The 13,064-nt window shown below is 35.6% G+C and overlaps 1 pseudogene; it reads right to left on the bottom strand.

The window, feature by feature from the left end:
• Window positions 1–4,596: 4,596 nt before the first annotated feature.
• On the bottom strand, window positions 4,597–7,881 carry LOC143595244 (calcium-transporting ATPase 12, plasma membrane-type pseudogene; annotated as a pseudogene).
• Between the last annotated feature and the right edge of the window lie 5,183 nt (window positions 7,882–13,064).

Raw genomic sequence — 13,064 nt, 5'->3', positions numbered from 1 at the left:
GGAGGCCCTTAATAGAAACAACACGTGGTAGTTAGTCAATCTACCTGAAGTGAGAAAAACTATAGGATGTAAATGGGTTTATAAAATCAAATATGGGGCTAATGGTGAGATAGAAAGGTATAAAGCCAGACTTGTAGCAAAGGGCTATAGTCAGAAGGAAGGTATAGACTTTGAAGAAACATTTTCTCCCGTAGTAAAAATGATCACGGTAAGGTGTGTAATAAGTTTGGCCGTTGAAAAAAATTGGCCCCTTTATCAGTTAGACATCAATAATGCGTTTCTATATGGTGACTTAAAAGAAGAAGTCTATATGAGTCTACCGGAAGGGTATTTTTCAAAAGACGAAGCTAAAGCATGCAAACTTGTTAAATCTTTATATGGCCTAAAACAAGCTCCTCGAATGTGGAATGAGAAACTAGTAAGTGTCCTTCTTGATTTTGGTTTTACACAAAGTAAGTGTGATTATTCTTTATTCATTAAATCTACAAATTCCATATTTCTTGTTCTCTTGGTTTATGTAGATGATATAGTCTTGACTAGTAATGATGTTTATGAAATTAATAAAGTTAAGAAGCAGCTCCAATCAAAATTTTTAATTAAAGATTTGGGTCTATTAAAATATTTTCTTGGAATTGAGGTAATTATATCCTCAAGAGGCATCTGCCTTTCACAAATAAAGTATTGTCTAGAACTTTTAGCCGAATTTGGTCTTACTGCTTCCAAACCAGTCAACACCCCAATTGAACAAAATTATTCGGTCATGTCTTTATGTAAACAAAACAATGAGTTTTTAGTAGATATAACCGGTTATAAAAAATTAATAGGAAAACTCATTTATTTATCTCACACTAGACCGGATATATCTTACTCTGTTCAATTTTTGAGCCAATTTATGCATAAACCTTCTAAAGGCCACCTTCAAATTACTTTAAGACTCTTAAGGTACCTAAAAAGCTCTCCAGAAAAAGGAATTCTGTTTGAGAAAGGAACCTCATTTGATTTGACTGCATATGCTAATTCAGACCGGGCAAAATGCTTGGAATCAACAAGGTCGATAACCGGTTTTTGTATTTTTTTAGGGAAATCATTAATATCATGGAAAAGTAAAAAACAAAGTACGGTTTCTCGGTCTTTTGCTAAAGTTGAGTATCGTGCCTTGTGTTCAGCTACAGATGAAGTCATATGGTTGGTAAATCTCTTAAAAGAATTAAACGTCCAGACAACATTACCAATCTCTTTATTTTGTGATAATTCTGCTGCAATTTCTATTGCAGCTAATCCGGTTTTTTCATGATAGAACTAAACATTTCGAAATCGATTTATTTTCTCTAAGAGAAAAAATATCTCCTGGTTTTATTAAAGTCTTCAAAATTGAATCAGAAAATCAGTTAGCAAATATGTTTACCAGAGGACTCTTGGTAAACCATCATAAAAGCATGTGCAACTCACTTAATTTATTTGATATATTTGCATATTAAATTGAGGGGGGGGGGGGGGGTTAAAAATGTACGACTCACTCAATTTAATATCAAATTCTTATCTAATGGCATGGTATTATTTTTATCTTTGTTTCATGTTTGTTGGGCTTCTCTCCTTGTTCATGGGCTACTCAAGTTTTAAACATCTCAAGATTATCCAGCCCACTTTCTGTTCTAGACCTAGGCCCATTTGCTGCATATTTTTTCTTCCTCTGTACGTTAGAAGCTGCCGCTCCTGTTAGCTGTCATCTAATTGAAGATCCCTTGATTACTGGGAGTGATTTGTGGAGATTGATTTCTTTCCCTTCTATGCTACCTTCGGTCATCTATTTAAGCATGCTAGAGTTTGTTGCAAGACACAAGAGAGAATTATAATCTCCTTCATCTATTTTCTTGTATTCTTTGGATTAGACTTATTATAAGTATTTATCATCCGACTAAGTTAGTTAGTTTTCTTGTTCTCTGTTTCTTGAACCATTGAATCAATAAAATTATATTATTGTTTCTGACAATACATATAATTTTTCCTTTTTATTTTTTCAGAAAAAATACACTTCGTGAAAAAGCTGGGTGGGCCGAGGCACACCTGGGCCCAAGCTAAGATCCTCCCCTGCCTACACGGATCAACCAAGTAGATGAAAATCAAACCTGAGATAGCATGCATCAAATTTATGATTCAAATATTACTTACTACATCGTACCTTTCTGTTACGGTGGGGCATTGGTTTGAACACGATACGCATAGCATGTATATTCATAGTTAGGTTTGTATATAAGTGATATTGTAGAGCACCATCAGAGAGGGTTGAGTTAGCTTCTTTTAGACATAGGATTGAGATTGACACCGAAAAAAAAAACCGTTATGAACGAGGAGAGCCAATCTAAAGTGTTCGTGCTTTTAACTTTTTCTTTTTTCTTTATTTTTTGTGATTTTTATGTCTAGCAAATACAAATTAAAAAAAAAAAACTATTTGTATGTTTCTATGTTTTGTATGTTAATTTTATTTTGTGATTTTTACATATAGAGTTTTGAAAAAATGCAAATTAAAAAAAAAAAAATAAAATAAAATAACTATTTGTATGTTTCGTATATGTTAATTTTATTTGTATCGGGTCTCACCCCTTTACATATATCTCTTTATTAAAATCTCTTATTACATGTTTACCCAAATCGTATCATTCAAATACCACTTTATCGATCTAGAGTACTTTGTAATGAAGGGCCGAAACCAAGAGAAGGTCAAGAAGGTTCGTTGACTCTTCGGTCATCAAAATTTGTCAACTTTATACATAAAAGATGATATTTTTCTATGAAAAACGCGAGTTGGAGTTGCCCCTCTTGAATCAAGCCAATTTGTTTAGTTCAAATCATTTTGTTTCGAGTTCCTATCACTTACACACAAGAAAGAAACATGGTTCTAGAGGAAAGAATAAAGGGGACGAGATATACACAGTGGAAGAACCAGAATTTCTTAATTGGAGGGTCATAATAGAGTTGTACATTCGTGATTCGCCGGTGTACATTGGTTACTCTTTTTAGCTACAATTGTTAACCATAACATAAATAGTTTAATAGCTTGAAACCATTGTAATTTTGCATCATTTTTAATGCTCGCAAAAATATTTTTATCAATTACACGCAAATGAACTTGTGAGAAAGATATAATTGATGTGTAAATCAATTTTAAGCTTAACTGTGGAAAAAAAATATTTTGACACAAATCGTTGCGTCCCAAACAATATCATTTAATGGATTTGACGATGTATATGGTTTGTTTGTTTTTTCTTTTCAATTTATATCCTAAAAAACGTTTCTACATATAATGGTAATGTTTTTTAAAAACCAAAATACTAATCTAATTAGCTAATCAAACTAATATAACAATTAATTCATACGGCAAATGCTATCAATTTATCAAGCAAATAATCAAAGCAAAGTTATTGTTAGAAAAATATACATATAGCAAAGATAAAACAATATAAACCTAGTCTTGGAAATCGAGATTGACAAACGGTGATAGATTTGCAGGGAAGGGTAGGTTAAACATTAAAGTAAAAGAAATATAACAAAATATTTTTTGGGTTTTTACGTGAATCAAGGTTGGTTAAAAACAAACAGCAGCACAGTCTTCTTGTCTGTTCTCTCTCTTTCCCCCATAGAAGCATCACCGGGCCGCTAGACCACCGCAGCGCCACCACCTCCCACAGGCCTGGAAATCTTTAATACTATCTTTTTCATTATGTTTAAATCCCATATCAAAGAAAATCAAGAGGGTCCAGCTATAATTATTTCTTATTTCGAGTTCTCCGGTGTTTCACCGGCCGGAGGGTCAAGTGACTCTCCTGACCCCCCTTTAAATCCGCCGATGGATATACAAACTTGGTTTATGTTGTTCGTTATTATACCGGTCAATAATCACCAATATATTAAAAACTTGGTTTAGTTAAGTAAAAGAAACTGTTTACAAGTTCATTTGGGTGTTTGCTATGTTGCCCGAGTATCTTTACAACAATTACATTAATCTGATTGTGTGCTTTACACTAGATTGACAAATTTATACAACACAAACCATTATGTACGTTTAGGGTTGTAACGTTTCCATCGACCCTTATAGTTTGAAACGTAACTTGGTGGTTACCAAGTTTACATAATGACATTCTATACCACAGACTTTACATACACACATATTTACATAGTAAACATACTATACAATAATGACACTACGTCCCTTGTACTTCAGGTGAGAGTGACTAACACCACATACTAAATTATATATTTGATCATTTGAGACGCTTTTTTTTCTTAAACGAACTCTTTTTTATTACTCGAACCAAATTGATACTTTTTTAGAACGGCCCGGTTTAACTAGAATCCATTTTCCATGCTTATTCGAAATGTAAGTCTTTTTTTGTATTAAAAAGAACTGTAAACTTTTGCAAACCATGTAAATTTCCATTTCATTTCTATGCAAGCATTATACTATTGTAGTCATAAGTTCCACTGATCCTTATTTTCATATTCACATTCACACACAGGTAACAGAAGATGAAAACAGCGAAACAGGAATCAAATCACAAAAATACTGCAGTCATCTGTATCATCACCTATTAATGATGTAGCTCAGAAATGGTTTAGCAGGTACCGGTACCAACTTCGAAAACCATCCAATAGGCCATGATAAAGCTGCAATAGCAAAACAAAAACCCCACTGCACACCACTTAGTCTTTCGATATCTGCAAATTTATTCAAAAACTCAACCAAAACAACCTGAAGGATTATAGTAATCCCGATTATTCCAACAAACAATCTGCTTTTGTGTATACCCCTTAATACATTCCATTTCTCCGACCTCCTCAAGTTGAACACATTAAACACTTGACATAGCACAAAAGTATTAAAAATTATAGTGTTTTTCACCCTCTCATCCACATTAAATATAGCCTTACCTTTGTAATGGAATGTCAGTAAAACTATTATCTGGAAAATAGCTTGTGCAAATAGGTTTCTCCACATGATATCTGTTATGAGCGGTTCCACCTGGCCAACAGGCGGTCTGTACGACAGTTCTTTAGTGAGTCATTCTGTAGCAAGTGCAAGTGCACCCAAAGTATCCATGTTTAAGTTCACCCACAAGAGCTGAACCGCAGTTAAAGGGACCCCACCAGAAGTAACCGCTGAAATGAAGTTAATAACAAGAGCGGCTACAATTATCGTGAGTTGAAATTGAATGAATTTTTCAATGTTAAGGTACACGGACCGTCCCCACATTAGTACTGCGTAAATAGAGAGCATTCCATCATCCATAATAACAATATCTGAGCTCTGTTTGGCCACTTCACTTCCTTGAGTTCCCGATGAAAGTCTGATATTGGCTTCTCTAACCGCTGATGCATCGTTTGCTGTAACCGAAACGACATTTCCTTTTTGTTTCAAGCACTTCACCATTAAGAACTTATCGAAAGATGAAGATCTTGCCATCACACGGATTTTATCAACCTTTTGCATTCTTTCTTCATGTGTGAAATTACGAAAGTGAATCCCTTCCACCACTTCGTCTTCACATGCTTCTCGACCCGATTCAAGTATCCCACATTCGGTGGCTATAGCTTTTGCTGTGAAAACATTGTCTCCGGTTATCATCTTGACTTCAACTCCTGCAAACCTGCATGCTTCAATAGCAATTTTGGATCCAGGTCTGCATGGGTCATTCAACCCAACAATACCAAGCAAAGTTAACCTTTTTTCAGTTAATGTTTTTGTGCCTTCTAGAACCTTCTTATGCGCGAAAGCAATGCACCTTAGACGACTTGCTGACATTCCTTCGATTATATTCTCCAAATGCATTCTTGAATCACTATCAATTATCTTTTTCCGCCCCTTGCTGTTATAATATTTTGAACATATTGCCAGTACCATCTCTGCAGCTCCTTTCCAGTGAACATGAATAGTGTTGTCATTTTTTCTCCTAATCAAAACCCCACTTCGTTTTTTCTTTGAATTAAAAGTCACGACTTGAAGGATAGTCGAGCTTTGTTTCAGCTTTTCCATATCTATATCCAAATTTTCAACCGCCCAAGATAAAATTGCTTTTTCGGTTGGGGACACGGAGTATTCAGGTACCAACTTTGAAGTGTGTGTGAAAACCGCACCTGCGGTATTAAACCCAACTCCCTCGTGGAGAAGGTGAAGGACTTGTAAAGCGATAACATTCGAAGAATGAGGTTCGATATTCTTCATACCAATCCAGAACTTTGTAATGCTCATTTGGTTCATGGTCAAAGTCCCAGTTTTATTGATACATATAACCGTTGTTGAACCCATGGTCTCACATGCAGATAACTTCAGAACCAGGGCTTGATCACCCGTCATTCTCTTCACATGATGTGAGAGTGTGAGGGTGACTGCTAGACGTAGACCTTCAGGGATAGCCACCACCAAGATGGTCACTGCCACCATGAAGATACTCGTAACCGAATATAGTATTTCATATATGCTAGTGTGTTTCCTATTATACTCTTGGTTACCATTTTCATCTTCTTTGTTTCCTAGGAAGTAGCGAATTAACAAAACTACAAGAACTAGGAAAGCGACTCCAAGACTCACCCTTCTGACTAAAGTGGCTAATTTTTTGAGGCGTGATTGTAATGGTGTTTCCTCGTTGTTGTCTGTGATGGAACTCATCAACAACCCCCAATTGGTGTTCATTCCAACTGATAACACAAGCATCCGACCATGCCCGTCAGCCACTTGGGAGCCCGACAATAGAAATGGATTGCTCGTGGCATCTACGTCTTTATGCTCACTCTCCCCTGTCATGGTTGATTCATCTAGTAGCAATGAATGCCCATCAATAAATAACCCGTCTGCTGGCACCTGGTCTCCTACATTCAGAACCACAACGTCTCCAACAACTATATCGAATATCGATATCTTTTGTCTTTTTCCATCTCTAACAACGTCAATCTTGATATTATTTCTTAATATTGACAGGCTATCAAACTGTTTTTCCTGTCTGAAGTTAGAAATGGAAGATACAGCAATAACCAGAAACACGACAAGAAGTATGCTTCCACCTTCATACCATTCGTATTTGATTCCATCTTTTTTTATACTGAAACCAAGAGAAAGAGCTGCACACCCCATTAGTATGAGAAGCAACTTATCGCCAAAACATTTTGCAACAAAATAAAACAAACTCTTTGGAGGCTGTTTCGTGTAAGTATTGGAACCAAACATGCTTCTCCTTTTGTATAAATCTTGACTGTTGATTCCATTTTGAAGATTAGTTTCAAGGGTTTTTGCTAAGCCCGTGACACCATCAAACCAGTGAAGTGTTTTCAAATCTTTGTTTTTTACGATATCAGTGAGTTGTGTTTGATCAATACTATACGACATCAAAGACACCTCTTTGATATCGCTACCAACCTTAGGAACAACTTGTGGTATGAGTATCGTTACATCTTTAAAAAAAGACTCGACCGCAAAGTAAAACAAGCCCACTGGAGTTGGTATCTCGTAAGTATTGGAACCAAACACGATTCTCATTTTGTTTAAATCCCGACCATTGATTCCTTGATCAAGATCATTTTGAAGGGTTTCTTCCATGTCATTGTTTTGTTCGCTATTAATGAGTTGTGTTTGATCATTACTAACCTTAGGGACAACAATTTGTTGGATGATATCAATAACGGAATATGCTGGGAATCGAGTAACGGGTGGTGCCTTTGAAATGACACTTTTGGCGAGGGTGCTCACGAAATATATGATGAAGTATGCGCGACGCCATCTTTTCTTGGCTTCGGAAAGGTGAAGGGTGGTTGTGCCTCTGTTGTACATCATGATACCAATTTTGCGGGGTTGAATTTCCCCAACCATTGGAGTATTTTGTTTGCTGAATTTCAAAGTGAGAAGCTAGAGGAGTTGGTTTTCAATGAAGCATAATCTCATTAGTCATTATATACTAAATATTATATACTAAGTTAATAACTACTCTAGGAAATTGGGAAGAAACTTCATAGAAGTTGATATATAATCATATTAGTTTATGTGGGGGACAATTGTTTTTATAGTCGTTATCTGATGCTCATCTAACTAGTGGAGACCGGTTCGTTAAAAGTTGAGTTGAATGAGATTTTAAAGTAAACAACCTCGTATAAGTTGAAGTTCATTATATAAATCTGCCCGGGCCAGCATTTATTTTAAGATCCGTGTGTCTAAGAGCATCACAACGTTAACCTCTAACGCAGCATATCGTATCAGATTTCAAACATTTCTAAAAAACATTAAAAACTATTGAAATTTTATAATTGTATGTGAGAGAGGGAACCCCACCCACACGACATTACGTAGCAGTTTTGCAGCCACAAGCCCACAAACTTCTCCATGGCAAAGTTGTCTCGAAATGGTGAAGTCTAGCTTGTGTTCATCTGCAAGCATCCGCCTCATCTAGACTTGTAGCCGGACGCTTACACTGCTCATGCACTAACAAAATAGCATATGCTGAATTGAAGCGAGAATTCGTCACTATGAGGTGGGAGTGAGGGTAGATGAGTTATATCTATATATATTTAAAAAAAAAATTATTGTTGCTTTAAATAAATTATATAACTTTATTTTAAAATAATTAAGGCTATTTAACCACGGGTAAAAGTAAAATGCAAAGGCAGACAAAAATGAGAAGGGTGAGAACTTGTCACACAAAAAACCCCTAAAAAAAATTCAAAAATAATAATTAAAAAATTATAACTCAATATATATATATAAACCAAAATGTTTCCAACGTCATTCATGTTCCAAAAAAAAATCACGAAAAGACACAATGCCGAAAATGAATAAACAACACAGTGATAAATAAAAAAAAGCCACAATAGATCGCAAAATAGTAACACAGTGCCGGACAAAATATGAAACAATGTTGAGTAGTATAACACAATATCAAGAAAAAAAGACACAGTCAATGACGAAAATAAGCAAAAAACACAATGATAAACAAAAGGACACAATGATCTTTTCACTCAACATTGTGTCTTTTTCGAGTTTTTTTTAGAACGAGAAAGACGGTGGAAACATTTTTGTGTTTTTGCATTTTTTGTTTTTTTATTAAAATTTGAGTTATGATTTTTTTAATTAATTTTTCATTATCTTTAGGGGTTTTTTTTTTATTATTATTTTTTTTTGCTACAAATCCTTCTCATCCTTCTTATTTTTGTCCTCATTTATAGAATAACTTGACCCTTTAACCACTTCACATCAACTTAATAGAAAATATCTAATAGAGTTAGTCAATTGAACTCAACTGGTTAAAAATTGAAACTATGGTGACACAATGAATTGAAGGTTTGACAATTAAATTCAACGATCAAACCAAAAAAAACCAAAAACGAGCTTCACTCCATAAATATTTATCGTAGGAAGGTAGGTGAAGATTTGACACAATGTTTTTTTTATTGAGAGAGTGTCCTCTTTGTGCTTTGTAAAGGCAAATACTTGAATAAATAGCATACTTAAACAGACTTCTCAATTACTTATGATTTGTTTAATTATATTGGTTACACCGATGACATTACTTCAGTTTAATATTAGTGATGCCACAACAACTCCCGCTAATAAAGCAGTGTAAAGTAAAAAATAACAAATACTTTGCTATTTCTTCATTTTTTGCAAGTTAAGAAGAGACCTGTTGGGCTGGCCCAACCTCCAAGGCCCAAGTGTGATATCTGGATTGGAAAGAAACGAACACGTAACGTAACGGATAACATAAGGTAATAACAAATAAATCACGCATTTGAGCCTTAAATTTTGGGGGCCATTTAATATTGTTAGGCCGTTGGGTCGCATTTCCACCGCCCTGGTCTTGGCCGGTGAGCTTCTGCCCCATTTGGCCAGAGCTGCAAATCAACGAATTTGTACTCAGGTGGTTCCAAAATCTGATAAGTTGTTTACTATCATCATTGGGGTTTACATTCGATTAAAATCTTGTTTATAAGATCATTTGGGTCTACTAAATTTACAAAAGCGGTCAATTTTAGTTTGTTAAAATTAAATAGTGTGTCAATTGGAGTTGCTATTGTAAAACTTGTTCACTTACAATGAGTCCAAAAGCAAATATAAGGGTAGAACCCATGTTGGTTAGAGCCTAGTTGGACATGAACCCATTTTAGTTAAAGTTTATTTTGACCACAACGTATTTTTACCTGTTCTTGTTCCGCTTTTTTTACTGGACTTATTCAAAATTAAATATGATTAATCTATACGGTCTAGTCCAGTTTTATATGGTTGATTTTTGGTATAAACCATAAACCGATCAGTTCGCTACAATTTGAAATTTTTGAAACTGACTGACCAAAAGTTAAGACAAAACACAAACCGTGAAATCAAACCGATGATCGGTTTCGCGATTTTGAAAAGATCGGAACACCCCTAAGGCCCGTGGGTTTGCATTATGACCGACAATAGTATTTTCATCCCAAATAGTAACGATCAAAACATTTTTTTATTTAATACAGATGCATTAATTATCAAAACAGTAATGTACTCCAAATTATAAACAAGTTTTTTATTTTTTAAATATGATTATACTTTTGTTAAAGAGTAATCAGGAAAGTAGGAGAACAAAATAATTTAATTGTGATTTCACTTTTTTAGTGGAAAGAAATTTAACCGAAATTATTTAGTGGGATGCCTGGGTCCACCTGTGTTTAGGAAGAAAACCTCATAAGTTTGTAAGTAATATCATATAATTATTATCCTTTTTCATTCATCATAATCCATTTCAATTTATCAATAGTTATGTTCTTGGGTACCGATCAACACTCCACCTGCTCCCAACAACCGTCACAACATTGTTGTCGCTTTAAATTTACTGATATTCTGACAGCAACAAAAAACTTTGATGCATCGTTAGTAATTGGGAGTAGAGGTTTTGGGAAAGTTTACAAAGCAACGTAATCAATGGATCATGCATTGCCATTAAACGTTTGAATCCCACGTCAAATCAAGGGGAAAAGAGTTAGAGTTCCGGGCGGAAGTTAAAATGCTTTATATGTTGCGACACTGTAATATTGTGTCCTTGATTGGTTATTGTATTCATGAACAAGAGAAGATGCTTGTATATGAATATATTCCCAATGGAGCACTTGGCGCTCATCTCCACAAACTCCGTACCCCATGTTGGGTTTGTGAAAGCTTTGGGCTTAGGCTCAAATGTTGACAAGGAGAACAAGGGCCCGGGCCTGTTATTGTTTCTTGTTAGTTAAATATTTAACCCTAGTTTTATATCTATATATGCCCTGGCTATGTAATTGTAATATGTGCACCTAATCAATGAAATAACCTAGTTGCAGCCCGTGGACGTTGGTCCCACACTGGGACCGAACCACCTAAAATTCTTGTGTCGTGTTTATCGTTTATATTTTCTATTTACTGCGTGTATAATCGTGTGTGCTTGTTCGTGTGTTGTTCCGCTGCGCCACTTTGTTCCTAACAAGTAGTATCTGAGCTTTGGCTCGTTTAACACACGGTTGATTAGCATTGGTTATGATTTTGTGGAAGGTTTTGGTTCAAATCAGATCTGCGTTTAGGGTTCGATTTTGAGGGATAGAATTGTGAAGCTCTTGAGACCGTAGAGGTGATTTGGTTCGAAGGTCAGATTGTGTGTTAGAGGTTTGGCTACTATCGGCAGCCTTAAACAGACGAAATAGTTGTGCACGTCTCTTGAAGTTGTCGGTCGTTGTTGGAATCGCGGCTATGGTTGAAACTCGTCAAGGTCGGGAATCTGCTTGCTGAATAAGGAGCGGTCGGGAACGATCTCTTGTTTGTAGCTAGATTATGTGGCTGGAAATTGACGGGAATGAATTCTGAAATTGGTCTGTTTTCTGCGATGGAGATTAGATCTGGCATGAAGTTACGTGAAAGACAAAAGACAATTTTGACAAAAAGGAGTGCATGGACCAAATTAAACCTATGAGGAGCCGTAAGTTTTTTTTACTTGTTACGCATTGTTTAGTTAGTGTGGGCCTTTATGCCTAATTGGGCCGAGAAAGGAAATGGATTTTTTTTTCTTTTGGGCTAGCCAATGTTTGCTACAAATCAAGACTCAGGCCTTTATTCTTTTGGGTTTGGAATTATGTTCGAGTCCGAGTTTTGACGTTTATCATCAATCAAAAAATTTGAGAAACCAGGTTTTGTGATGTTTCAGCATTTCAGGTTTAGATTTGTCTACAAGAGATTAGTATGAGGTAACTGTTTATAATTTATTGTAAGTCCCATGATGAATCTTTCAATGTGATATCAATATACTTAACAGTTAGGCGGAAACTAACCACTAAGTTGATTCTATGTAAAACAACCAAGAACACACCAAAAACAATAAAGAAGCTTCAAAACACACGTATCTTATATGTCGGGTGCTTAAGCCCTTAATAACTTACACGGGTGAAAATTAAAATAACAATGAACGAACAACCCTAAACCATTAACATATGTTCTATATATATTCTACCATCTAAAGCCCAAACAAACTAAAGGCCCACCAAGATTAACAGATCTCGGTTTACAATCAAAAGCCCAAACTATCCAAAACTAAGCCCAAAACTACAAGCATAAACCACAATATACGACCCAACAACCTCCCCCTTGGTTTATTGCTTGACTTTAGCCTCTCAAAAAAATGTCAACCGGAACCGTTCAACATGCTTATATATCTTCACTTATGCCTTTCGGCGTATATACTGTGGCTTCTAAAGAGACACTTGGAAGTTGAGTGTCTTATTTAGGGCTGTTATTCCGGTAATAATAGCCCTGGCCGGTAATCCGGCACAAGTCGTGCTACTTCCCACAAGAAGTGGATAAACATGATCTTGATTATCATAAACAACAGCGAGTATTAGGATTGATTGACTCAGAAAAGTCAAACACGATGTATCTTTGGTAGAACCAACAAGTCCTCGGTCAAGGTATGACCGAGAATGCATCAAAATATCTTCAAAACTAAGATCTCTCTGATTGATCAAAAGAATCTGGTCAGTCCATGCCGAGAACTTCAGAGGATTATTCATCATCATCACACCACCAATCGCCATTGATG

This window comes from Bidens hawaiensis, unplaced genomic scaffold (genome assembly GCF_021521415.1).
Source record: "Bidens hawaiensis isolate Kalapana, Puna unplaced genomic scaffold, B.hawaiensis_p1.1 tig00044839_1, whole genome shotgun sequence".
Taxonomy (NCBI): Eukaryota; Viridiplantae; Streptophyta; class Magnoliopsida; order Asterales; family Asteraceae; genus Bidens; species Bidens hawaiensis.
This window is presented reverse-complemented; position numbering and strand designations above follow the sequence as displayed.